This window comes from Lygodium microphyllum, chromosome 1, assembly GCF_053477565.2.
Source record: "Lygodium microphyllum isolate KBCC chromosome 1, Lygodium_microphyllum_v1.1.10, whole genome shotgun sequence".
In the NCBI taxonomy this organism is placed as follows: Eukaryota; Viridiplantae; Streptophyta; class Polypodiopsida; order Schizaeales; family Lygodiaceae; genus Lygodium; species Lygodium microphyllum.
In genome coordinates, this window is record NC_141135.1 from 106,293,867 (window position 1) to 106,319,399 (window position 25,533).

Sequence of the window (25,533 nt, forward strand, 5' to 3'; positions counted from 1 at the left end):
AGCATGTCTTGCAAGACTCCACAAATTGAGACACGTTCCTATACATGGCCTTCCACCAATAATGCTCCTTGATCTTATCAAAATTTTATCTTACACCCCCATGATCAGTCCATAAGTTCTCATGAAATTCCTTCATAACCTACAATTGCATAGCCCTATCACAAATTACATGTAATGGAAAATCTCTCTTCTTCTTTGGATGCTTCCATTGAAAACCATTCTTCAAGAAATAACCATATCCTTTCCTTCTTATTCTTTTAAATTCTCCATCTATCGAAGGTTCTGGAGATGGGTGTTGCAATGGTCCGCTCTCCAACACCAAGGATAGGTTGAGGCTTTATCACTCTACTTTGATGGAAGTCCTAGAAGTTTCAAAATCAAAATCATCTAAGGCTGTCATGGAAAAACCTCATTTTGTGGTCTGCATAGTGGTCGTCACTTGTGTCATCATCTCCATCAAAGGATATGCAAGTTTAAAGGGGGTGGATTTCTGTTAACCCTCAGATGAACAAGGTGGAGAATCCGAAAAATCTAAAGCAGAAGACAAGGCCAAGCCAAAATTGAAACAGAAGACGAAGGTGTGCCAAGAAAAATCTAAAAACACAAGACGTGCAAAAAAGTCCTAAATCAAGGAGAGAGATACACAAGAAAAAGCACAAGTCAATACTTTTGTAAAAGAGGGCAAGGCACACCATGATTTATTTTAAGAGCGCTAGGCTCTCACCCATGAAAATTGTAAAGGTAGATGGGCGGTAGGAAGGAAGCTAGAAACATAGGAGGACAATGGAAAAAAGGGCCTAGGCATGGCCGACCTTGTAAAAAAGGGGATGATCGCCCAAAAGGGATTTAGGGTTTTATATATAAAGTTGAAAAGTAAATGAGAAGCTCATTCTTGTGTGTGGCCAAAAGTGGCTCTCCTCCTCCTCTTCTTCTTCTTCTTCTTCTTCTTCTTCTTCTTCTTCTTCTTTGTCTTGCTTGCTTGAGCTTATTCTTGAGAGAGGGAGTGTGAGAGTATGAGGGAGTGTGTGTGTGAGGGTGAGGGACCGTGGTGGAGAAAATCTCCATCTTCTCCTCTCTTCTTCTCTTCTCTTCTCTTCTCTTACTCGCTCGGCAATGAAGCTTGGAGCATGGAGCTTAAGGTTTGAGATCACTTGAAGCTTGCACTTGGATCATGGAGCTACCAGAGTGCTCAGGAGAGGAGCCAACTCAATTGGGCATGAAGGTAAGCTCACTATACTCGTAGAGATAGATAGGACGTCGATTATGTAAGAGGTAGCGATTAGTGCTCGGCTTGAAACGCTTGAAATAATAAGCGGTCAGTGGGTCTTGGTGGTTGATCACCTCTACATTTTGGTTCTGTTGCCGAGGAGCAAGGGATTCAAGCCTTGTATGCTTGCGCATACTTGAATCGAGCATCGAAGTAGGGTTTTCCCCGAATCGGTGCTTAAGGTAGATAGATAGGAAGTGAGGGAGTTTGAAGAGGTATTCGATCTCCTTAGCAAGTAAGTTTTTGGTTTTTTGGATTTGGAAAAGCATGTTGGAGTAGTGTAGGTGTTTTCTTTGTGATTTGGATGCATTAGGGTAGGAAAAAACTGAGAAAATAAAGGAAAAAAAGCATTAGGATTTCTGCTATCATAACAAGGCAAGAGGGTTTGATTTGTTTGCCAATTTGTATTTTGAAGTTTATTTGCTATTCTAAGCATATAGAACTCTTCTCCTCTATCCGTAGCTTTGATTTGGAGGTGCATGCTATATATGTCATGACCTAAATCACACAATTTAATCGATTCATCATTGTGTCTACCAAAACTGCGCCACCTTTGGCATGTTCAAGTGACGGTGATTCTGGGGGCCGAGTCCCAAAATTGGCACTCGACCCTCTTGTATTCGGCTATTCAGCCTACCACCATTCGGATGCTTAGGACTCGGCCCCGCCAAATCAACCATTCGGCCCATCTTACTCGAACACTTGAAAATTTGGCACGTCACTTGGACAAGCTGACATTTGGCCCGGCCAAATTCACCATTCGGATCAACATTGCATTTGGCCCACCTAACTCAACCCTTGGCCTGGTCGATTCAATCCACTACCATTCAACCATTCGGCCCTCGAACAACCACATTTAGACTAGTCGAATTTGACATTCAGACCAGTTGCATTCAGCCCTTTCTCATTCGGCCCTTGGCCATTCGGATGGGCCAAATTGGACATTCGGCCCTTGCAATTCGGACATGCTGGGCTGAATTTGGATTTTTTCTAATATTTAACCTGTAAACCCCAAAATCAACCTAGAGACCATATAGACCCGAAAGCACATCATAGATCTATCACTGGGCTAAAATCTAGAGCAAGTAGTTCAAAACTTGTTTATGAACAGTCGTTCAAATCCCACATGGTATTTAGCATAACGGCCCTACAGGTCAGGGGGAACTACCACCCCCGAACCCCTACAGATAGGCTGGAGAGAAAATGTGCTCTATGGGTCCTCCAAATTAGATCCTCGTGTAGTAATGGCTCTACACAATCATAGATTCTCACTTGCAAAACAGCAACCCAAAGCCCATACCCGAACACAGAGACCCTAGAACCTCAAGAGGCCAATTTAGCTAACAAGGGCAAAAGGGCTAAACCATAAAAACATGTATATGTTGCATTTGGACTGCATCTAGTTAAGGCAAAATGCAACAACATCAAGCTACAACTACGAGGATGACTAGACATGATAGTCTTGATGATAGATGCATCTCAACAGCAGTGCACAAATGACCCAAGGCATCAATAGAGAATCCACATCTAGTTGTGCAATTGGGGAATCAAAGGCATGTATCAAAAGGCTTGAACTTATAAGCCAAGACTCAAAAGATGAAGACATAGTACTGCCTTCTTATCTTAGGGTCAAACTCACTGCAAAAAGAGAGTACTGTGTTGATGCCTTCATCGAAGGAGCTGATTTTAATATCTTGACCTATGAAGCATGGACCCTACTAGGCCAACCAGAGCTCACACCGACTAATGCAACTCTTAGTCCTTACGAGGGACACCTATAAGCACTTATAGGGAAGTGCAAAATCCTTGTAATTATTGAAAGTGAGAGCTTGCCTGTCCTATTCCATGTTCCTCCAAATAGTGCTAATTGTGAAAAGGAAACCCTCCTTGGAAGACCCTTCAAAAGGCGATGAAGTGTGAGGTTGTTTATGTAGCACAGAGGATACACTTGACACTACGGGTGTGAGGATAATCACAACCTTTAGTGAGGGTGACCTCATCAAACCTCGAGGAAAGACAAAAAATATTCTCACATACCAATCAAGCCTACTAAAAAGAGCAAGGACTTGGTGAAAGAGTTGATATAAGCACATGTTGAGCAAAGAGAACCAGTGACCGAGGCCACTCTTGAAACAAGAAGGTTAGGAGACAATGCCAAGGATAGGCTTTGGGCTTATAAATATCATAGAAGACCAAAAAAGAAGCCCAATCCTTATAGACAAAGGTATCGATGGAGAGCCAGCACAACCCCGTGATGGATATCCAAAGTGTTGCTACATGCTCAAGGGCCATTATGCAAGTAATCGATGGATTTGGGTACCCAAACCCCCTACTAAACCACCTTTGTCAACTGTAGGCAGACTGCATCAGAACGCATCAGAAGCGAAGAAGCGCATGAGGAAATCTAAATGAAAATCCAAGTCTCAGGTCAACAACATTGGAGTGATTGAGCCCCTCACGATTGAAATCAAGAAACCAAACAGGACTATTCGAAAGGTAGATTCTTAGCCTAGTGTGGTTAACAAGTGGATATCATATGTAACCGTCGAATGTGCACAAAAGTCACTAGTACCCAAGGAGCCTTTGACTTTCCAAGAGGATAATGAGCACCATAGGTGCAATGTTTCTCATGATGATAAGGTTGATTTCTCAACAAAGAAAATGGAAGAATCATCTAATATCAACGAGTAAATCTTCTAGCTAGTGCCAAGTCCACCTAGGAGTCCCAAATCTCCTACACCCTCTTTCCCTAAATGGACACAGAAAGCACAACAACAGTCGCATCAAGTGTAGCTACTCAATCCCAATTGCTATCTCCATATGATCTTCCAAAGGTCCAAGATGCGGGACATGACACCACCCTTAGCTCTCAGCCTAAGGATATGCATGTGCAATCCATCGTGACTGGCTCAACTAATGCTCAATCTGCACAAGTGAATGAGCAAAGGGTAACAAAATACACGACCACTTCTGATGTGCTTAAGGACTTGACACTCTAGTCTACCAATAGTGGCCCGTCCACTAAACTAGCCATTGCTACTTCCAATCAGGAATCACAATAGTCAGCCTTTGGCCATGATGATGCCCCTCATTGTGGAACGTTTCCTTAGCAATTCACTTGTGGAAGAGCTATCGCAACCAACATCCTTGACACCTCCAACACTTCTGAAGCACCTAAAGTCTAGGCTTGAGGAGAAACCTCTCAAAGATTTGGCCAAGGAGATGGCGCATCTAACCAATGAACCAAAGATGAAGTGCCTGATGAAGCTTGATTACAAGATGATAGTCATCACACATACGTATGTCCATGTGGACATCAAAAGGCCAACACTAGAGCACACAAAGCTCATAGTCAAACCCCTGACTTGGGATGAGCAACAACATGTTTTCTCCTGCTATGTAGCTATCACCGAAGAAGTCATGAAGGACATCCCAAAAGCCATAGCTACAGAATTACGCTTGATACCCTCACTCTATACTGCTCCATGTGAGGCAAACAAGGAAAAGCTCAATGCAATCAAACGAAAAGGGAAATGACAAGGTAAGTTTGTGCACAAATGGCACTCCAACCAAAATTTGGCAGCCAAAATTGGCCACCGACTAATGGCACTCGTTGAGGAAAGGAAAGCCCTTTGGACATCAACACATGATTCCACGTACGTTGCCCCAACCTCATTAAGAGTGTTGGCAACGATCCATGATGTCTAGCTTTTTTCCACTGTCTAGAAACATCCCTTGTATGATAAAAATGCTTCTAGAAGAAGATCTACACGTGGCTAGCAAAGTAGGAGTAGGGAGCATGGTACTTTATGTTAGCGCATATGTCTTCTGCCACTCAAAATCATGCAATCCTATATCTCTATTCTTCCCATCAATACAACCCTGACTTCTTTAGCTGGTTTTGTCCAAGCCTACATGACATGAATCCTAAACCATCTCTTGGTTCTACACTAGGGTCACCTAACCTCCAATGCAAGAGAAAAACAACTCTAAACATAACACGTGCTTTGATAAGAAGCAATGTAGGCATGTTCCAATGGGTAAGGACGAGAGTCTAGAGCAAATTCCCAACCTGGAGCAATTGCCAATGCAAGCGGATGAGGGGCTAAAAGGATGGAAATTAGGTAAAGAGCTAGACTCTCCAAAAAGAGAGTAGTTGTACCCTCACAACCTTGCGAGGCTGTTCAATAGGCTGCGGCTATGTCCCATAAGGACACACCAGAGAAAGAGAAAGGCTGAGGCCCACCAACCAAGCACATCAACTGATCTAGTTCAAGGTTGTGAGTCTTTAAAGGATACACCTCAATTGCCCAAGAAAAATATGAGAAAACAATGAAAACAACAACAGTTGCAAGTGGTTGTAGATACCAAGAAGATTGAGACCAAGAGTGCTGAAGAGCTGAGGAATAAAGCATCGAGTCCACCACCCACAAATGAACCCATTGCCATCTCTCCTAATGGTGGTGAAACCTTAGACACATTCGTGTATTCTGATAAATCAAAGCAACCATTACCATCAACGGTTTCTTGCAATGCTCAATCCACTGACAACAGAACTTACATTGACCAATCAAGAGCGGATACAACACTGTTACAACAGGTTGACGAAACTATACCAATCACATCGAAGGAAAACCATGACACAATAGCAACAAAGCTTTAGGAGAAACATGAAAACCCCAGGAACATAATAAATCCTAACATTGACCAATCTTGCTCATCTAGGCCTGAGCCCCCAGCTACGCTAAAGCCTAGGAAAACTCCCAGAACCTTGCATGAGATAGCAACTGAGAAAGCCATCATTGAACATAGAAGTGTCACAGAGTGCTTAAGTGAGTTGGATACTAAACTCAAATTATTCACATGTGCCTACATCCTTGCGGACATGGGCACATTCCCTAGGGAGCAGCTTGAGGAATATTTGTCATATCCGCTATCCTGGGAAGAGCAAGAATACCTTAATGAGCACTATGACAAGCTCTTACATGAATGCATGCAACTCATCTCTGACAAGAAAGCCGACAAACTACGCTTAAATATGACATTCAACGAAATGCTTTGCCAACCAAATCTCTTAGAGATAGAGCAACTAAAGCGGCAATCAGAAGGTCGAAGTCCATTTGAAAAATGTTGGTTTGAAAATTGCGCTACAATGGGCAAACTTGGAGCCCAGATTATGATAGAGTCTCAGAGGAGCAACTGGGACACTCTCAAAGAGACCCAACCTATGTGGCTCCAACTTCCTTTCAAGTATTAACTGTCAGTTGGGGTATGGACTTAGCCGAAATTAGCCAAGAGAACTCTCTAATGAATAAAATTCTCACTGTGAGGAGGAGCTACATGTTGCGAGTAGACTCACACAAGGTACCATGCTACTTGATGTTGCAAAATATATGTTGTTATTGAGTAGGTTGCCACGATTACTAGATGTGTGTGCCACATTCCAGTACAATCCTAAGTTCTACATGGTTTTTATCCTCAAGAAGTGACATGGTTTTATAAATGTGTATATAAATAAACAATTTGTTTTGTGACTATGTATAAATAATACCAAAAGAAGCAAAGCTAGCACACACAAGCAATGATAATCAAGCGTAGGTGATATGCATTGAATTCAACACTATGGGATTCAGGTAAGTGATGTCTTTTTGAGCTGCACCTATTCATTATGGTTAAAGCATATGACTTGCATGTACTCTCATGAGTTGCCAAGTGAATGCAGGACTACACAGGTCTTTGTGTGAAAGCATTCAATGTCCAAGTCACCACAAGACCACCAATCCCACAAGAACCATTATGGAGAAAGCAACAAAAATATTGTAATGTCCCCCCCCCCCCCCCTGTGACCCCCGTGCCTCCCCCATGAGAAACCCCCCTTTCTCAAATTTTTTTTTTTTTTTTAAATTACTCTCCCTCTCTCTCCCCCTACCATGTGCATGGCAGGGAGAGAGAGTGGGTGAGTGAGAGTAAGAGGTAGAGAAGGGGGGCATGCAACCTCCAGGTGGTGAGAGGCGTCGTCCTCCCTGTTGGGGGTAAAGGTGCCTCTGCCTAGCCGCTTGTGTATTACTACACTGACAGTCACCACCACTGCACACTATAGGTGGCGGGCGCCCGTCATCACTTTAATCTTTATTCTTTTAGTGACAATTTGAATAAAGGAAGGCCCGATCACACATTGTGACTGTTGGAGTTCCCATTTCTAGTCTCTCCCTTTCTTGCTCTTATTCTCCCGCCATAGCTCTCGAGTCCAACCTTCGATCTGTCGTTCCCTTTCAATTGAGACGGTCTACTAGAGACAAACGTCCACCTGATAGATTTCAGCCCTCGATGCATTATGTCTTGGTTACAGATGCAGGAGAGCCTTTCACCTATGATGAGGCTATGCGCAGGGGTGACAATTACTCCTGAGAGAGGGCTATGCAATCTGAGATAGACTCCTGCATAAGAATGACACTTGGGATTTGGTTTCCTTGCCTACAGGCAAGAAGGCTTTACCATGCAAGTGGGTATACAAGCTAAAAATAACCCTTGGACACCCCAAGCCAGCATACAAGGCTAGATTGGTAGCAAAGGGTTTTAAGCAGGAGCATGGTGTGGACTTTGATGAGATCTTTTCTCCTGTGGTTAAGATGACCACCCTGCACTTAGTCTTGGCTTTGGTTTCTCAGCTTCACTTGGATTTATACCAGATGGATGTCAAGATGGCTTTCTTACATGGGGACTTGCATGATGAGATTTATATGGAGCAACCTAAGGGTTTTGCAGAACCTGGCAGGCAACACCTAGTGTGCAAATTGAAGAAAAGCCTTTATGGCTTGAAACAGGCACCTAGGGAGTGGTATCATAAGTTTGATGCCTTTATGCAATCACAGGGCTACAACCAGAGTGCTATGGATCCATGTCTTTACACGAAGAAAGCCCGTGATGGTTCTTTATTGATTTTGGTACTCTATGTGGATGATATGCTGATAGCAGGGAAAGCTCATGATGAGCTAGATGCTCTCAAGGCTCAGCTCAAGAAGAGCTTTGAGATGAAAGATGTGGGGCAGGCCGCTCACATACTTGGTATTCGCATTAGATGCGACAGGCATCAAGGACTCCTCTACTTGTCACAGAGGGAGTATATTCATAAAGTACTTGAGTGCTTCCGCATGCAGGACATAAAGCCTATTGGTTGTCCATTGCCTTCTTATGTGAAGGTACCACAGGTTGATTGTCCGCAAACAAATGAGCAAAGGGCCAAGATGGCCAAGATTCCCTATGCATCCGCAATGGGCAGTCTTATGTATGCCATGATAGCCACTCGTCCAAATATTGCCTTTGTAGTTGATGTTATGGCATGCCATATGGCTACACCTGGCAAGAAGCATTGGGATGCCGTGAAGGGTATCATGAGGTACCTGAAGGGAACTGCAGATATGGCAACCACGATACAGGAGTTGTGGGGTGGGGTACACTGACTATGATTATGTAGGACATGCAGATAGTAGAAAGTCCACTTCTGGCTATGTATTCACCTATGCTGGAGGTGTTGTTTCTTAGATGTCCAGGGTGTAGAAATACACAGCCCTTTCTACTACAGAGGCCGAGTATGTTGCAGCCACTGAGGCTTACAAGGAGGCCATTTGGTTGGGTCATTGGGTCGTTTAGTTTGCTGACCTTGGTATTGATGCTATCCCTACACTCCATTCGGATTCTATGAGTGCTATTCAGTTAGCCAAGAATCCGGTCTTCCATGCGAAGATGAAACACATTGAGGTGAGGTATCACTTCATACATGGTGTCATTGAGGAAAAGTCTGTTGATCTTATCAAGATCTCGTGACTGACGAGAATCCTACAGATCTGCTCACGAAAAGCCTCTCTACAGTGCGATTTGCCTTCCTCAGGAGGTTGATGGGCGTGGGATGAGATGACGTCTTTCCTCATCCTGTTGTACATGTGTAAATGTTGTACTGTCTTTTTTTCTTTTTCTTTTCACTCCTCACTAGGGCAGATTCACCTTTAAGTGGGAGGTTGTTGGGGGTAAAGGTGCATCTTCCTAGCCGCCCGTGTATTACTACACTGACAGTCACCGCCACCACTGCACACTACAGGTGGCGGGCGCCCGTCACCGTCACTTTATTCTTTATTCTTTTAGTGACAGTTTGAATAAAGGAAGGCCCGGTCACACATTGTGACCGTTGGAGTTCCCATTTCTAGTCTCTCCCTTTCTTGCTCTTACTCTCCCACCATAGCTCTCGAGTCCAACCTTTGATCAGTTGCTCCCTTTCACTCCCCCCCCACCTTATAACAGCGCCCCTCCTGGACATCTAGAAGCAAGCTCCCTCTCTTCCCTCGATGGTATGCAGCTCCCCCCCCGCCCCGTCATCCTGGACAGCCCCCCTTTTCCGTCGTCTTCAACGAAACCCCCCCTAATCAGCGTGGTGAAGAAGAAGAAGAAGAAGAAGAAGAAGAAGAAGAAGAAGAAGAAGAAGAAGAAGAAGAAGAAGAAGAAGAAGAAGAAGAAGAAGAAGAAGAAGAAGGAGAGAAGAGAGAAGGAGAGGAAAAAGAGAAGAAGAAGAAGAGGAGGAAGAAGGAGGGCGTGAGGGAAGGAGAGGAAGAGGAGAGAGAGAAGAAGAGAAGGAGAGGGAGAGGAGAAGAAGAAGAAGAAGAAGAAGAGGGAGAGAGAGAAGGAGAAGAAGAAGAGGGAGAGAAAGAAGGAGAAGAAGAGAGAGAGAGAGACAGAGAGAAGAGGGAGAGAAGAGAGAGAAGAAGAAGAAGAAGAAGAAGAAGAAGAAGAAGAAGAAGAAGAAGAAGAAGAGAGAGAGAGAGAGAAGAGGGAGAGAAGAGAGAGAAGGAGAAGAAGAGAAGAAAAAGAAGAAGAAGAAGAAGGAGAAGAAGAGAGAAGAGAGAGAAGAGGGAGAGAAGAGAGAGAAGGATAAGAAGAGAAGAAGAGAAGAAGAAGAAGAAGGAGAGAGAGAGAGAGAGAGAGAGAGAGAGAGAGAGAAGGAGATGAAGAGAAGAAGCTTGAGAGTCATGAGAGATGCGGGAGTTACGAGAGCCGACAGAAGCTCAAGCGGGAATTAACACCCCAGTCCCATGGCACTAAACCAGGTTCTTTTATAAAATTATGATGGATTTTGCATGGTTTATTGCACACATAAAATATTAGGTTTTACTCACGAGGTAATCACGGAAGTATTGTGGATGTCTTGCGTTCAAAGGAGATATGTTGGAATCATAACATTTAGATAAAACTAAAGTGAAGGGAAGGTTTCATTACCTCACATTGCATATAGTTTAATCTTAAATTGTGTTAAGTTAAAGACCAATAATCTTGTAGAGAAAGGTATTGGGACCTAATGTCCTCTTTGATTCTCAAAAGTAGAGTGATGTCTCTTATTGCAACAAAGGAATAAACGATGATGGGAACTGTTGCAATTCGTAACAAGAAGCTTAGAGAAACTGCCATGCATCATTGAAAACCGTACCTAGGGAGCCAAGTCATGAAATAAATCTACCTCCTAGCTAGCGTATGTTAAAGGTTGCTAAGTATGGGATACCAAGGTACTCGATCTAACTAGGCTTCACCTTGTGAGGTGCATAGGTAAATAAACTTGTCAAGACCCTAGGCCATGAGAGGAGGCACTACTTCCAATCCAAAACAAGGACAATTGAATTATCGTATGGGTAGCCACAATGTATTCTGGGAAAAATACAAATTTGTCTTGCATTGACAAGTTGAGAGGAGACAAAGCCTCTAAGTCCTAGAGAAAACTAACCCGAAAACCTACCAAGGGAGGAAAGTTCCCAAGGGGGAGAGTAAACAAGAGTGTTCACTCATCATAAACTCTTATGGTGCGTCTCAAGGAGGAGTAAGCGGTATTCTCAAAAGGAATACAATGATTGTTGGTTCCAATACTTGGATGATAGCCTTTGGATGCTTGAAATAATGTTCTAGATGTAGGTAAAGAGAATAAATTGTATCTTGGGAAGAGTACAGTGGTTGTTACCTCAATTGCTTGGTTTTTTCCTTTGGGATGCTTGGTTTATTTTGGAAACCATGTTATAAGTTTATGTGAGGGAGTAAGTTGTGGAAAAAGGATGGATTGAGCAAGTTATTACTGATATGGAAAAGGACATTTTTTTTCTAAGTAAATGATGTTAGGTTGGTTGTTTCAGCTTTGGTTGATTCCCTAAAGGATAAGGAATGGTTGTGGTTTTGGATGAATATCCAAGTGATTATATTTTCATGGTGAGAACTGTAAGGATAAATTGCCATGGGAACCAAAGGGATGTTTTCCCTAGTAAATGTTATTAAGATGATTGCTTCAAGCTGTGGTTGATTTCCTAAAGGGATAATTAAGGAAGGATGGCGCTAGCTGCCCCCCTCAAACCGCCAAACCCTAACCAAGGGGGTTATGAATCCGCGCAGGGAATGTGGACCGAACCCGCCGCAAGAGGTCTCTCCGTGGAAATTACTTGACGTAGGAGGACGATTGGGTGCCAGGGGGGCTCTGGCCGTAAATCCCAATGCCTCTGAACCCTACACAAGAGTTCTACGTGACTTGAGATGGGATCTCGAGGCCTTGATACTAGTTACAAGGCTGAATCTTGGTAGGATCAACCTTTGGGTTTTTTTTTCCAGGAGATGGAAGGATTTTTCTACGGAGGCAGAAAGGAACACTTAATTCTCCTGTATGGGCGGGAGACAAACATTAATCTGAAGATAAGTTAAGGAAGTGTTTGGTCTTGTTATCTTGTCTTCATGTCTGTGTCCTAAACTACGTAAAGGAACCTGTGGTTAACAGGTTAATTAAGGAAGTTGCTTTTATGTGTCAAACATAATGTGGTAGGTAATTAGATAACTAAAACAACCCCCGAGGGAAGCGTAGTGGATGTGACTGTTGGGTCCATCCTATGACAGCATGGTCTTGGTTAGCCGAGAGCTTTCCTCAATGGAATTTATTTGATGTGAACGTTAGTTAGACAAGGACCTTAGAACTTGTAAGTTGAAACCCTGATTCATACCGTTTTAGGGGACCGGAATGGGACTATGCCCTACGGGTAGAGAGGTCGAGCGATGCCTCCCTCTCGTTTCCCATTCTCTTTGAACCAAGTGCAGTATGAGTCTGCTTGGGTCCAGTTGTATCTACGCAAAGTGGAGCGGTTGTCGACCAACGCTAGAAGGCTATTAGGAAGACTCGACTGCTAGGAACCCAGACTTCAAGTCGATCCTAGTGGGAATGGCCGAATAAGTTCCGTTGCGAGGTAGACTCGAAAGACCCTAGTTAGCAAACCCCGTGTCATTCCTTGGGAGTGCCGAGCGGCATCTTCTAGATTGATCTCTCGATGGGCTGCTAAGACGTGTCCCGCAATTTGAGGGGCGGGCACGTTACAAATACCAAGAAATAAAGAGCCGTGATGACGAAAGCCCTAGTGGAAGAGAAAATCACCCCTACAAAAAGCACACATTGCATTTGAGCATGGCCCAAAGCATAGTCATTGGCTACTCTCCCTTTCTTGGCCAAACTCTACATCTGGCTCACTCTAGTTGCTACCTTGATTGTTCCGATGTCTCACATGTTACAAAGAGGAACTTGAGATGGTAGGCCAACTTCTGTTCTCAGAGGAAGAGAACAACAAGTACCGATTAGCCACTAAAACACGAGTCTACAACCAACCAAATTACTGCATCATCAGTAATTTGAGAGAGATGGTGAATAAGGAAGGCGCGATGAGACAAATAGTCAACCAATGCGATCTCCACAGATACATGGAGAAGGTTGGCCAAAAAATTGACCATAGCAGATGCATAGAATTCCCAAGAACTTTCGATGAAAGAAGGAACATTAACACGGTGGCCATCAAGCACCCCACCATTCGCCTAAGGTTAAAATGGCCTGCATCCTCTTCACAAGCCAGAGATGTAATGCTCTCATGAACAAAATAGGTGTACCATTTCTCGAGAGTCTTGCAGCCAATGCTTTAGACAAGGAAAATTGAAACGCCTACGTCTGAAAGACAATACAAGCATCGGCAAAGGTACTAGCCATAGCACCAAGGGTGGTAGAAAACGAGTTTCCGGTTACTTTAGCGGAGTCCGAGAGGATGTTGGGGCCCATGTACACTGACTGCCCATATTCTTTATTCATATATATGAGATAGTGCAATAAGGCTGTCATATCACTTTTGGACAGCACCTATATTGTGTGTGCTCTTCTCTCCCCCATCTTCCTCTTCTCCTTCTCCACTGCCATTGCATCCCCTTCAACTAGTATCAAAGCTTTGGATCAAAGCTTGATCATGGAGCTTGGCCCAATATTACTTCAGCCTAGATTGAAGACCTAGAGCTTGGAGCTTCAATGCTAGCCATGGCTTCTTCCCCCCGAGGTAAGATTTCATCTCCCGCCTCTCCCAGCCCTCATAGGCTCTTTGCAGGTGTCCCACAGTAGTAGCTCACGTTTGTTTTGCGCAGGCAGGTGTCCCACAGTAGTAGCTCACGTTTTTTTTGCGCCTATTTCAAAATCTAGCTCAAAAATCCCATTTTTTTCTCATATCTCGGGAATCTAAAACCTGATTTAGGCAAGGTAAGAGTCTAACTTGGGGTTTTGGCACGCTCCAGACACAATGGCGATGTCAGATCTACCAAATTCTGATCACAAAATGTTTTGCAACAGATCTGAGTAGATTTACAGCAAGAAAATGTCATGCTCTTAGCTTATGTGATGCTCCCGAGGCTTGGTATTTGATGCCCATATGCTTTGGGGATGTTTGCCCAATGTTTTGAGATGCTTTGGGACTTGGTTTGAGCTTATATAGCTTGATTTATGTAGGAATTTATTGTTGTACATTGTTTGGGTAGCAAGGTTTTATCAAGGACGGCTTATGCATAATGCTCTTTATTGGCATTCGGGTGTCTTGTTGAATGTACTGATCCTTGGTCATCATGGTTTATGCCCGGATATGCTATTTGAGAGCTATTGAACCTTGATTTGGATGTGGATACTTCTTATTGGTTGGGATTTATGCTACCTTGGTTAACAAGTTATTTTACCTCCAGTTTGGTTATACCTATGGGCTCCCGACTACTCGTGATCATATGCAGATGTATTTGGATGAGGCCACTTTGATGTTTATGCTCCTGGATGCTTCTTGAGAAAAGAGTAGAGCTCAATTCTTGGTTCACTATCATTTTCTTTACAGTTGGCATTTCATTTGACAAGGTTTATGCCTCATGCTACCCATTATGGGACTGATGTCTAATGTGGATGCTTTTTGGTTTGGCTGCAGTATGGCAGATGTTTGGGCTTGAATAGACTTGCATTGAGAATTTTTTGGAGCAGTTTGCATTTGGTCAGCTTGTCACTTATGCAGCTTGGATGCTATTTGGCCCTTAATGCCTTGATTATGGATCTTGGATTTACTTAGATGTAGATACATGTTTGAGTAGTGCTTGCTCCATTGTCTTGGCAATTGATTATTGATCTTTTATTGCTCATTGATGATTGGTTCTTTGTGGGTTACTCCTTGATCAATGGACTTCTTGACAGTGCTTGGGTTTAGCAGTTATGGCTTTGTTGCTTCTGTGTTACCTAGCTTCTATGCTAGTTGGGTTGCTTTTTCCCATACAGGTCAGAGAGCAGTTTCTCTTGATGCTTACACAGCTTGCACTTTGTCTACTATCATGTACTTTAGAGAGGCAATTATTTGGATATTGTTGTATAGATATGTGGGCTTTTCCTCGAGCTTGACTCTTGCAGGATTTTTTGGCTCTTGCCTGTCTTGGCTTACCTTGGCTTTTCCCAGATGGTGTTATGTACTGCAAAACAATGCTTATGCCTATGGTTATGGGCTGATTTCATGGCTGAATACAATATGCTCTTATGACATATGTCTTATGCTTTATCGTATTTTGGTTGGTTATGTCATGCAGTTGGCTATGACTCTTCTTCATGTGAAAGCTTTTGCATCCTTGGTTGATGCCTTTATGTCCTCCCATCCCATTGAGGTTCCACGAGCCTTTGCATTATTCTTCTACCACTGATGTACTTGCAAATGATTGTCTTTATGAGTAGGTTCCGTTTGTTGGGACAGACCACAACTCCTTGAGCTCCGTGGATGCAATGGATAGCCCTATTCATGATTACTTGGATTCCTTGTCATCTTCTATAGGTTCTTCTTCTACAGATGTATGCTTCCATTGTGAGAAGCTTGGGCATGTTAAAAGAAAATGTTTCAGATGGACTAGAGAGTAGCAGAGACAAAGACGGACTCGACATGAGCAGAGAGTCAGAGATACAGGAGATGCAGTGGGTGTTACCATTGTTACTAGTGGTGAGATACATGTTGTTCCCCATGATTATCCAATTGAGCATCGTACTTTATGACCTTCGTGGATCATGCTACCCACCATGTTTGGGCTTTTCCCTTGGTACAAATTGAGGATGCCGCAATCATGCTTGACAGGTTTATGGATTCTGTTGGTTGCAGGCCTAGGTGCTTGCAAATGGATTATGAGAGTCATGCTATCTCTTCCAACTTTCAGTCCTATTGTTAGCAGTCTGGCATTGATTTCCTATGCCCACGGTATTACGAGATTGCTCATGGCATATGCCTGACTCTACAGGCAAAGGTTGCTTCTATGCTTACCAAAGTTAGGTTATCTTATGGCTTTTGGGTTGAGGCCCTTATGACAATAGTCTACTTGCTTAATATGATGTCGTGTCTAGCTTTGGATGGTATTACACCACACGAGACATGGAGTAGCATGAGACCCTCCTATGATTATTTGAGGATGTTTGGCTGCCAAGCATTTGTATGTATTCTAGATATGCTTATGTCGCACAGATGTATCCTCCTTAGTTATGGAGATGGTGACTTTCAAGCTTATAGGTTATGGGATTTGGATGCCTAGCAGGTTATATGCAACCGTCATGCTGTCTTTTATGAGATGCAGACATCTCTCGAGCCTCTTGATGCGCGTTCAGTGTGCTTTATGATTGATGCTACATTCGTATGTCAGTCTTCCTCTTCGCTGAGGCTGCATATTATCTTGAGACCCTGTCTGCCGGGATGCTGGCCCTTCTTCTATGATTGACTTTGGAGAGTCTATGTGCTCTCAACTGTCTCCTATTCGCCACGTTGATGCTATGCGCTACTCTGATGCTTATGCATTACAGCCTTGCACTCATGAGTTGTGCTTGCTTCATGAGAAGCATTCTTGGATTACTTCGATGTATGGAGCTGCGGGATTGTTTATCTCCCGAATGTCATGGGCTTAGGCATGCTTGACTCTGCTTTCATAGAGGTTCCCACTTATTGCACAGCTCGCTTTCCCATTGGGCGTTGGCTGAGATGTCATGATTCCTCACCTTATCTATTTTCCTTTTTTCTTTGTTCCAATTGAGATTAGGGGAGCATGTTGCTCCTCTACTCCTAAGCCAGTGTTAGGCTTAGGTGTCGTGGCATGGAGTCCATGTTACAACGATGTGCCAGATTGTAGGCTAAATCTTTGATTCCATCTTGTGTATGCATGTGATAAATATATATACATTGATTATGTAGTAGTCTTTAACTATTTGATGTTGTTATGTAAATTATACTTAACTTGTAATTAATACGTACATGTAGAGTTAGCTATTATATTATGTACTAGCACTTAACTATTATATAATTATCATTAATTTATATAATAAATTAATTATAATTATTATATATAATTAGTATATATTATTATGTATATTTAGATACATAATACTTTATATACATAATAAGTATATGCATTATTATATTTAATCTAGATAATACTAAATAATAATAAGAGTACATACGATACAATTGTACATCAATTCAATAATATATGTATAAAATATAAATATTGATATATTAATATAATTAATTATATAGTAATCAAATAAAAAACTATTACTACATAAATTAGTTGTTAATAAAGATGTGTGTGTGTATGTGTGTGTGTAATTTTAATATAATTGATTAGATATTAATTATTAATATATCAACTATTAAGAAACTATGTATACTTATATTTAAATTAATATACTATATATTTATTTATTTATATTTGTGATTAATTATTTATTTATTTTGTGTGTGTGTGTGTGTGTGTGTGTGTGTGTGTGTGTGTGTGTGTGTGTGTGTGTGTGTGTGTGTGTGTGTGTGTGTGTGTGTGTGTGTGTGTGTGTGTGTGTGTGTGTGTGTGTGTGTGTGTGTGTGTGTGTGTGTGTGTGTGTGTGTGTGTGTGTGTGAAGAGAGAAGAGATAATAAGGAGAAGAAGAGAAGAACAAATTCTCAATATAGTTTATTGATTGTCAAAATTATGCGGTGTTGTAGACTTAGTGTCTAAAGATAATATGCATGCTACAATAAGCTCAATGTGAATAGAAATCACCATCAAATGTGTTTGTCTTTGAGAAACTTTGAGAAATGGTCATAAAGGTTCTTTAAAGATATAGTTTAGGTTTGATTGTATTAATGTTTGTCTTGCACTCCATATATATCAATTGAGTGTCACATCCCCGTATATTGTATTTTTTTATATTCAATATTATATTATTCTAAGTTGCCAAAGCTTTCAAAGTTCGGATTATGTATCTTATATCAACCTCCCATGAACCCTGTTGCCACATGAAACGTGCTTTCAAGCACTGATGTAAAGCACTAGGAGAACTCTAGTGCGAGGACTCAAAGTGTTGAGAGAATCTAAGCATGAAGCACCTAGTGTGAATGAATAATGAGTTAAATCTATTTTTAAATTAGTTTATTTATTAGTTTTATTTTAATTTATTTTGTAATAGGAGGAAGACTATGCTCTACATGTCCATGTTAGTTCATCATCATCGTCTTCTTGTTGTTGATTCATCTCACAATATCCAAAAGCGTAATTTATTGCTTTCATTATTATCACAATTTGTTGATCACATTGGTAGTCACCGTATCTCTATCACACTGCCTTAATAATCACACAAATTGAGTCCAATACTAACAACAAGTGTTATCATGAATTATACTCCAATAGTTAAAAACAACAAGAGATAGATGTGTATTCATAATAAGAAGTGTCATCATGAAGGGTCCAATAGGAAAGAATTTATTGCTACAAGTGTTTGATCGAATTCCTTCAAACATTCTCATCACCATCCCTCTCTTTATCCTCCCAACAAATCTCTCTCTCTCTCTCTCTCTCTCTCTCTCTCTCTCTCTCTCTCTCTCTCTCTCTCTCTCTCTCTCTCTCTCTCTCTCTCTCTCTCTCTCTCTCTCTCTCTCTCTCTCTCTCTCTCTCTCTCTCTCTCTCTCTCTCTCCCCCCCTAGTCTTTTCCCCTCTCTTGTCCCCCTTGCATTGTGCCTAACCACCACTGCCAAGTTTCCAAGGTGAAGAAGCTACCACAAGAAGAGAAGAAGCCACCCAAGAGGAGGATCCACCTTCTAGAGACGCAACAAGGACAAGAAGAGGAATTGCATAAGAGATTCATTCTAAGTAAGGTGTGTTGCATTTAATTTATGTGTAGTTGCATTATCCAGTGGGAGGGTTGAGAGCAGTCTAGACTATGTGGCTAAGGGGGGTCCCTCTTCTCACTCTCATACTTGATACCCACCATGTTTGCAAGGGAGTGTCAAAGTGAAGTAAGATGGCACCTTTATTGGAGTAAGTTGATTGAGAGTTGGTCTCTATTTAACATATTCTCTATTGTGGAATTTAAAGCTTTGCTTCTACAATCATTAAAGTTATCATTTTTTTCTAATGTCCACCGACTCTTGTTTTGAGTGCATAGGTAGTGCACCTACCACTATACATTGTATCCTTCACACTATCCTAGTGCACAAATATAGCTAGTGTATTGTGTTGTAGTGTACCATCTCTACACACATGCACTACCCTAGTGTACACATACATATACTAGTGCAATGTGTACTAGTTCATCTTTCCACGCATATATTACGCACCCACATTAGGGCCCAAAATGCTTCTGTAATGGGAGCTCTCACTCAACGGCCAAGACCCACAGACTTGTTAAGAATCGTGTGGTGGGGGACTTGCTTGAGCTGCTGCGCCAAACACACACTGTATACACAAGAGGAAGCTCACTCAATAACACAAAAAGAGAGATGGAGGCCAAAACGTTTTCTTGTTGATTTTTTCTTCTTGTTTTACACACTATACAATGTACACAAAGTATAGATAAGATACAACATAAAGGAAAGTGGCCTTCTAAGTCAAACACTGCATAACCGACTACACTAATCGATTGGTGTTATATCTTTGCCAGCTATAGGTAGGTGTAACAAACTAAATATAATAAGTGATAAGTCAGTGGCCATGTGAGCATCATAATGACCACCAACGTGCTAAGTGTAGACGTGCGAACTCATCTAGCCAGGTGGTCCATCATCAATGTCCACACATGTTGAGCTTGCCATCTCAACAGGACTGCTTATTCCTTCAAGCATTTCAAGCAAGTACTAATGGCTACCTCTCACATAGCAGATGTGTTATCCCTCTCTACGAGTGTAGTGAGCTTACATTGATGCTGGATTGAGTTCCTTCCTCTCTCAAGCACTCTGATAGCTTCATGATTCATTATGCAAGCTCAAGCATCCTCAAGCCTCCACCTCCAAGCTCCATCTCCATAGCCACGCCCAAGACAAGAGAAGAGAAGAGAAGAGAGGAGATGATAGAGGGCTTCACCTCCAAGATCCCTCACCCTTACACACTCATTCCCTCACTCACTCACACTCCCTCCCTCAAGCTCTCACAACAAGCAAAGAGAAGAGAAGGAGAGAAAAAAAGAAGAGTCAACTTTTGTCACATGCCAAAGAATGAGCTCTTCATTCGATTTTCAACTTTATATACAAAACCCTAAATCTCTTTTGGGCAGTCATTCCTTTTTTTTACATGGCTGATCGTAGCCTAGGCTCTCTTTCCCATAGTCCTCCTATCTTCCTAGCTTCCTTTCCACTGTCCATCTACCTTTACAATTTGCACAGGAGGGAGCTTGGCACTCCTTTACAAAAAGTTTTAGGGGCACCTTGCATTTAAGAATGTGCTTCTACCTTTGACTTACCTTACGCTTTTTCACTTTTTTTTGCTTTCTTTTTGTGCTAAGGTTAACATTACCCCCCTCCTAGTTTAGTACTAGTCCCACGACATTGATGGTGGTAGGTAGAAGTTGGAAGGTGATATGGGTCTAGCCATATGGCTTTTTTGAGTTTGTATACAAGGTGGGTATATTCTGAGTCACTACACTCAGCTCTACCCCTTTGAGTTCTTCCAAGGACCAAGCAAAGACGTCTACATACTCGTGCAAGAGAGCAATGAGACTTGCTTTCTCTACCTTGGTCAGATCATCAGCTATAAAGACAAGTTGGGGTGTGTCCCCTTCCCTAGCTAAATTGACCTCCTTCAGTCCTTCTATGGGTTCACTTGCTTGCCCTTAGCATTTGGCCCCCATGAATCTCCTTGGTAGGTCTTGCGGTGTTCTTTTCTCCTATGTCTATGCAACCTTATGTTGCTTCCTTCTTCCCTCCTTCAATCTACAGTGCCTGAGATGAACGGGCAAGTCCCCCTTGGTGCATCTAGTTTTGGAAGGTTGAGGTATCTTGAGATCACTATCTGAGCTTACTTCTGACTTGGAATCAAACTCTCCGTCTTCGATAGAAGAGGGAGTTTCTCCCGGTGGTCGTAGCTCCGATCGTGAATCTATCTTAAGCAATGGTGCAGTACTTGGTTGAGCTAGGCTACTTGCTCAAAGTCTATTGCACATACGCTCTCCAACCAAGTGCGCTCGCAACCCATGTACATGACTCCTCTTTTGATTCTAAAGGCATTTCCCTTGCATGGTTTGGAGTTTTCTCGTATTTGCTCTATCACTCATCCCTCAATGTTGTACTCTATCGTGTCAAACTCTCCTTCACTCTTATCACACTGAGGGAATAGTAGTCCTCATATTCATTGTTAGAGCTATCTTCATCCAATTGCTCATCATTTCCCAAGTCTTGATATGTTTTGTCCTTCTTGTCAGTAACTAAGTCCCAATTCTACATCAAATTAAGTCATGCACTTTGGTCCATCGCCACTTGGTCCCTTTAAGAGATCTTCAAGTGGTTTAAGGTTTGATGATGGGTTGCCAGCTAACTTATTGGTCAGGTGTTCCAAGATCTCATGGAGCTCGCTCTATTGTTCGATACTTGGAACATGACTAGGTTGGGTCCTTTAGGTGCGCTCCTAGCCCTCATGCGGATTGCCACTAAGGGCTTTTATCGGGTCTTTCCAACTACTTTAACAACTTGCTCATATTCCTCGTTGTCCGAGAATGGTAGATTGATTGTAGCAAGGACATGCATCCAGTCTCGCTCATCCTCAGAGAAAGGGATATACTTAGTCAATGGCCCATATGATTTCCTATTCTAGCCATCACCCTTTAGCATAGAGGAGTTGGTGTCTAGGTCGACTATCGTGGTCTTCTAGGTATCCATCTCTACTCTTACGAGCCCTAGTAGGATATCATAGTCCGCTCCCTTCATGACTATAAAATCAACTGAGAATTGAACTCCTGCGATTTTTACTGGCCAATTCTTTAACACGCCAAATAGCTTCACTTTTGTTCCATTAGCTAGAATGATGTTAAACCTAGCTATCTTGATTGATGGGTTACCCCAGGTCTGGAGCACTGCATGGCTCAGCATACTGACTCTCACTCCCACGTCCACGATTCCTTTCCTTGTGGTGTCGCCTAGAGCTAAGACTGGCAAGACAACATGCATTTTAGTGCCCTCCCAAGAAGCATTGATGTGTAAGGATTTTGGCACTGAGTGTAGCATCAGAGTCGGTATCTGCATTTCTACATTGTGCTCGTTCAATTCAGCGGCACCTTGCCCCATTGGTCTTTCAACCCACTGTTTCAACTCTTGCCAGCCACAATGGATTATGCTGCCTAAGAAGATCTCATAGGCTTAGTGTCACAAGGGTGGTTACCAATGAGGTGAGGAGATTGCTAGCTTCTTGCCACAATGGATTATGCTGCCTAAGAAGATCTCATAGGCTTAGCATCACAAGGGTGGTTACCAATGAGGTGAGGAGATTGCTAGCTTCTTGCCATGCTCCTATCTCTGTGCTTCTTCTTGCCATGCTCCTATCTCTTTGCTTCTTGACCAATGGCCTTGGCTAATTTGCTGGCCCGTAGTGTTTAGGATTTGTTCATGTGGCACTATTTGTGGTGCCATTGCATCTCTTGATTTTCGTCATGGAGGTGACATCGGTGTGCTTATGCTTGAGAGATAATCAATCTCATCCTCCAATATGGGCTTGGTGTCTTTTAGGTGTTCCTCGGCTTCTTTCACCCACTCCTTCACCTTTTTGATGGCTTTGATTTGGTGCTTTGAGTTGGGGTACTCCCCGGCTCTTGCATTTCCTTTCTCAGCCGTCCTTGGGGTTGACATTTTTGCTTCTGCGTCCGTGACTTTCTTTCCTGCAGGCAGCATTGTGGCACTCTTTGTTTTCACTGTGACCTTGGCATCCAATTTCATCCTCCTCCTATGGCTCCTCTTTTTGATTGAGGCTACATCTAAGTTGTTGGGCCCTGGCAATTCCTCAAGTCCATTCTTATAGAAGTGGTTTTCTCATTGACTTTAGATTTCTTGCGATGGCAGTCATTTTATGACAATGGTTGAGCAACATCATACATTCAGTATGCTTCAATTTGATTCTACTCACTTTGAGACCACTTCACTGCGCTCTATCATCCTAGCCTACAATCTAAACGTACTATCATAGATGAAATATCACCCATTTATTGACAAGATTTCAATTGAAGAGGAGTTACATATAGCTGTCTAGTAATTTGATTACCTACCTTCGTGGATAGGTTACCAAACAAACTAACTTGGATGCTTTGGTTGAATTGGAATACAATCCAAATTTATATGACTAGTGGATTCCAAAACACACCAAACAATAACTTTTATATGCTTTGTCTATGTGCGGGTCATGACATGCAACACGATAGGCGTGGCCTCCCCATCGAGTGTCCCTAATGGAGCTGAGGGCTTGTTCGTCGAGTTAGAGGAGGGCTTTTGTCTGGGGAATTTGACAAAGAGGTGCGTGATACCACATTCAACGCATCTCTAATCGGTCTTGTCTCAATTTGCTTGCTCCCATTCAAGGTAGCGCAAAGAGATATGTCCTGGGGTGACCGCAAGTCCAGCATGTGATTGGTTCTTGGGTCTACCCTCCTAAGCCTCTACCTCTCCCTCTACCTAATGGTCTTGGGTAATCAATAAAGAGGTGTGTGATTCCACATTCAGCGCATCTCTGATCGGTCTTGTCTCGATTTCTTACTCCTGTTCAAGGCAACACAAAGAGATATGTCCTAGGTGACGGCAAGTCCACATTCGTTCCTGGGTCTGCCCTCCTAAGCCTCTACCTCTCCCTTTACCTAACACCATCATTGGTACTAGCGTCGGTAGTCCATAAGGGCTGTATTGCCCTCTTTGTCATATGAGACGTAAGGGTGTATGTAAGGCACTTCATCGTTCAGCTCTTCCATGTAGTGGACTCTGGAGCATCACTTGGCGGATGGATCATGTAGGGTCTAGGTGGTCTAGCTATACCCGTAGGGTTTATCTCCATCCTAGGAATGGGTAGCTTGGATTCATTGGGTGTTAGGAGAGCCAGTGGGACTCCCCTTCCAAAGAAGTTTGGCGGCTTGTTCGCTAGGTAAGGTTGATTGTATGGTTACAGGTACAGAAGTCTCCTCGACAGTCTGCAATACATGGCATCGTGGTCGAAACTACCACAATTGGTGCAAGGGGTCTTGGCACTTAGTTGGCAAGTGGTTTCCCTCACAATACACGCATTGAACGTAAGGGCATGATAATCGTCTCATCATCTATTGCAATCTAGCTAGCTCCATCTTCATCTCAACTAGCTCCTGGCTTGAATCAATGCCCTTGCCTTTATCCTGCTGAGTACTTGGGCGTGAGTCATCGTAGCTCTCTTGGAATTCCTAGAGGTAGTCTCCTCTCAATTTGAGCTCCTAGAGTTTCTCTCCTTAAGTTGATCTACCACTCTAATGGCCTCTTCAAAGACCCTCGTCAGTGTTGCCGGCCAAAGCCTTGTAGAGCTCTTTGCTTCATATTCCATTAATGAATACGGTGAACATGACTCTCTCCGTTGGTCACTCGCCCATTGGGATTCTCTTGAAGAGACTCCTCACGTGGGTCATGTAAATGCGTAGGACATGTAGGGAGAAGGTGCCCAGAAGAATAATAAGTCCGGAAAAAATCCAAAAGCATGGAAACAACTGCCAAAAGTCCAAGGTGCAGCCGCCGAAGTCTGGAGGAGTTAAAAGCAAGAAAGTGCACTTTTAAATACAAAGGCGCTCTCAAATCCTTGTAAAAGAGTGCCAAGCTCCCTTCTGTGCAAATTGTAAAATTAGAAGGGCGGCAGGGCTAGCTAGGAAGTGAAAGAATGGAGAAAAAGGGCCTAGGCCATGGCCGGCCATGTAAAAATTGAGGATGACCACCATGGAATTAGGGCATGTATATAAACTTGAAAAGTGAATGAGAAGCTCATTCTTGTGTGTGGCAAAAAATTTCTTCTTCTTCTTCTCTTCTTCTTGCCTTCTTGCTTGTTCTTGAGAGAGGGAGTGAGTGAGTGTGAGGGAGTGAGGGAGTGAGTGTGTGAGAGTGAGGGATCGAGGAGAAGAAGTTCCATATCTCCTCTCTTCATCTTCATATCTTCTCTACTCTTCTCTTGTCTCGCTATGCACGAGAGAGGAGGGTACTCGATCAGGCATCAAGGTAAGCTCACTACAACCCATAGGTAGGGAGGGCGCATCGGCTATGTGAGAGGTAGCCATGGTCACTCGGCTTGAAACACTTAACCAATAAGCAATCAGTAGGTCTCGAGGGTTAAGCTTGTAGCTCCCTTCATTTTGGTTCCATTGCCGGGACCGACGGAATCGAGCCTTGAGCGCCGTGCACTTCGAATCGAGCATAGAGGTAAGGTTTTCAGCCCAAATTGATACTTGAGATAGATAGGAGATTTAGGTGGTTTGATCTTCAAAAGAAGTAAGTATTTTGGTTTGTTATTGAGTAGGAAAGTAGGTAAATAAACCTCAACCACTATTTTTTATTTTTATTGCGCTTGGATAGGATTAGGACCAAGGAAATAGGGAAAACATAAGGGTTTTCTCCTACTCAAAATAGGCTGAAAACTGGGAGAAAGGGGCTTAAAATCTAAATCTTGAGTAGATGGGTGCAAGAGGG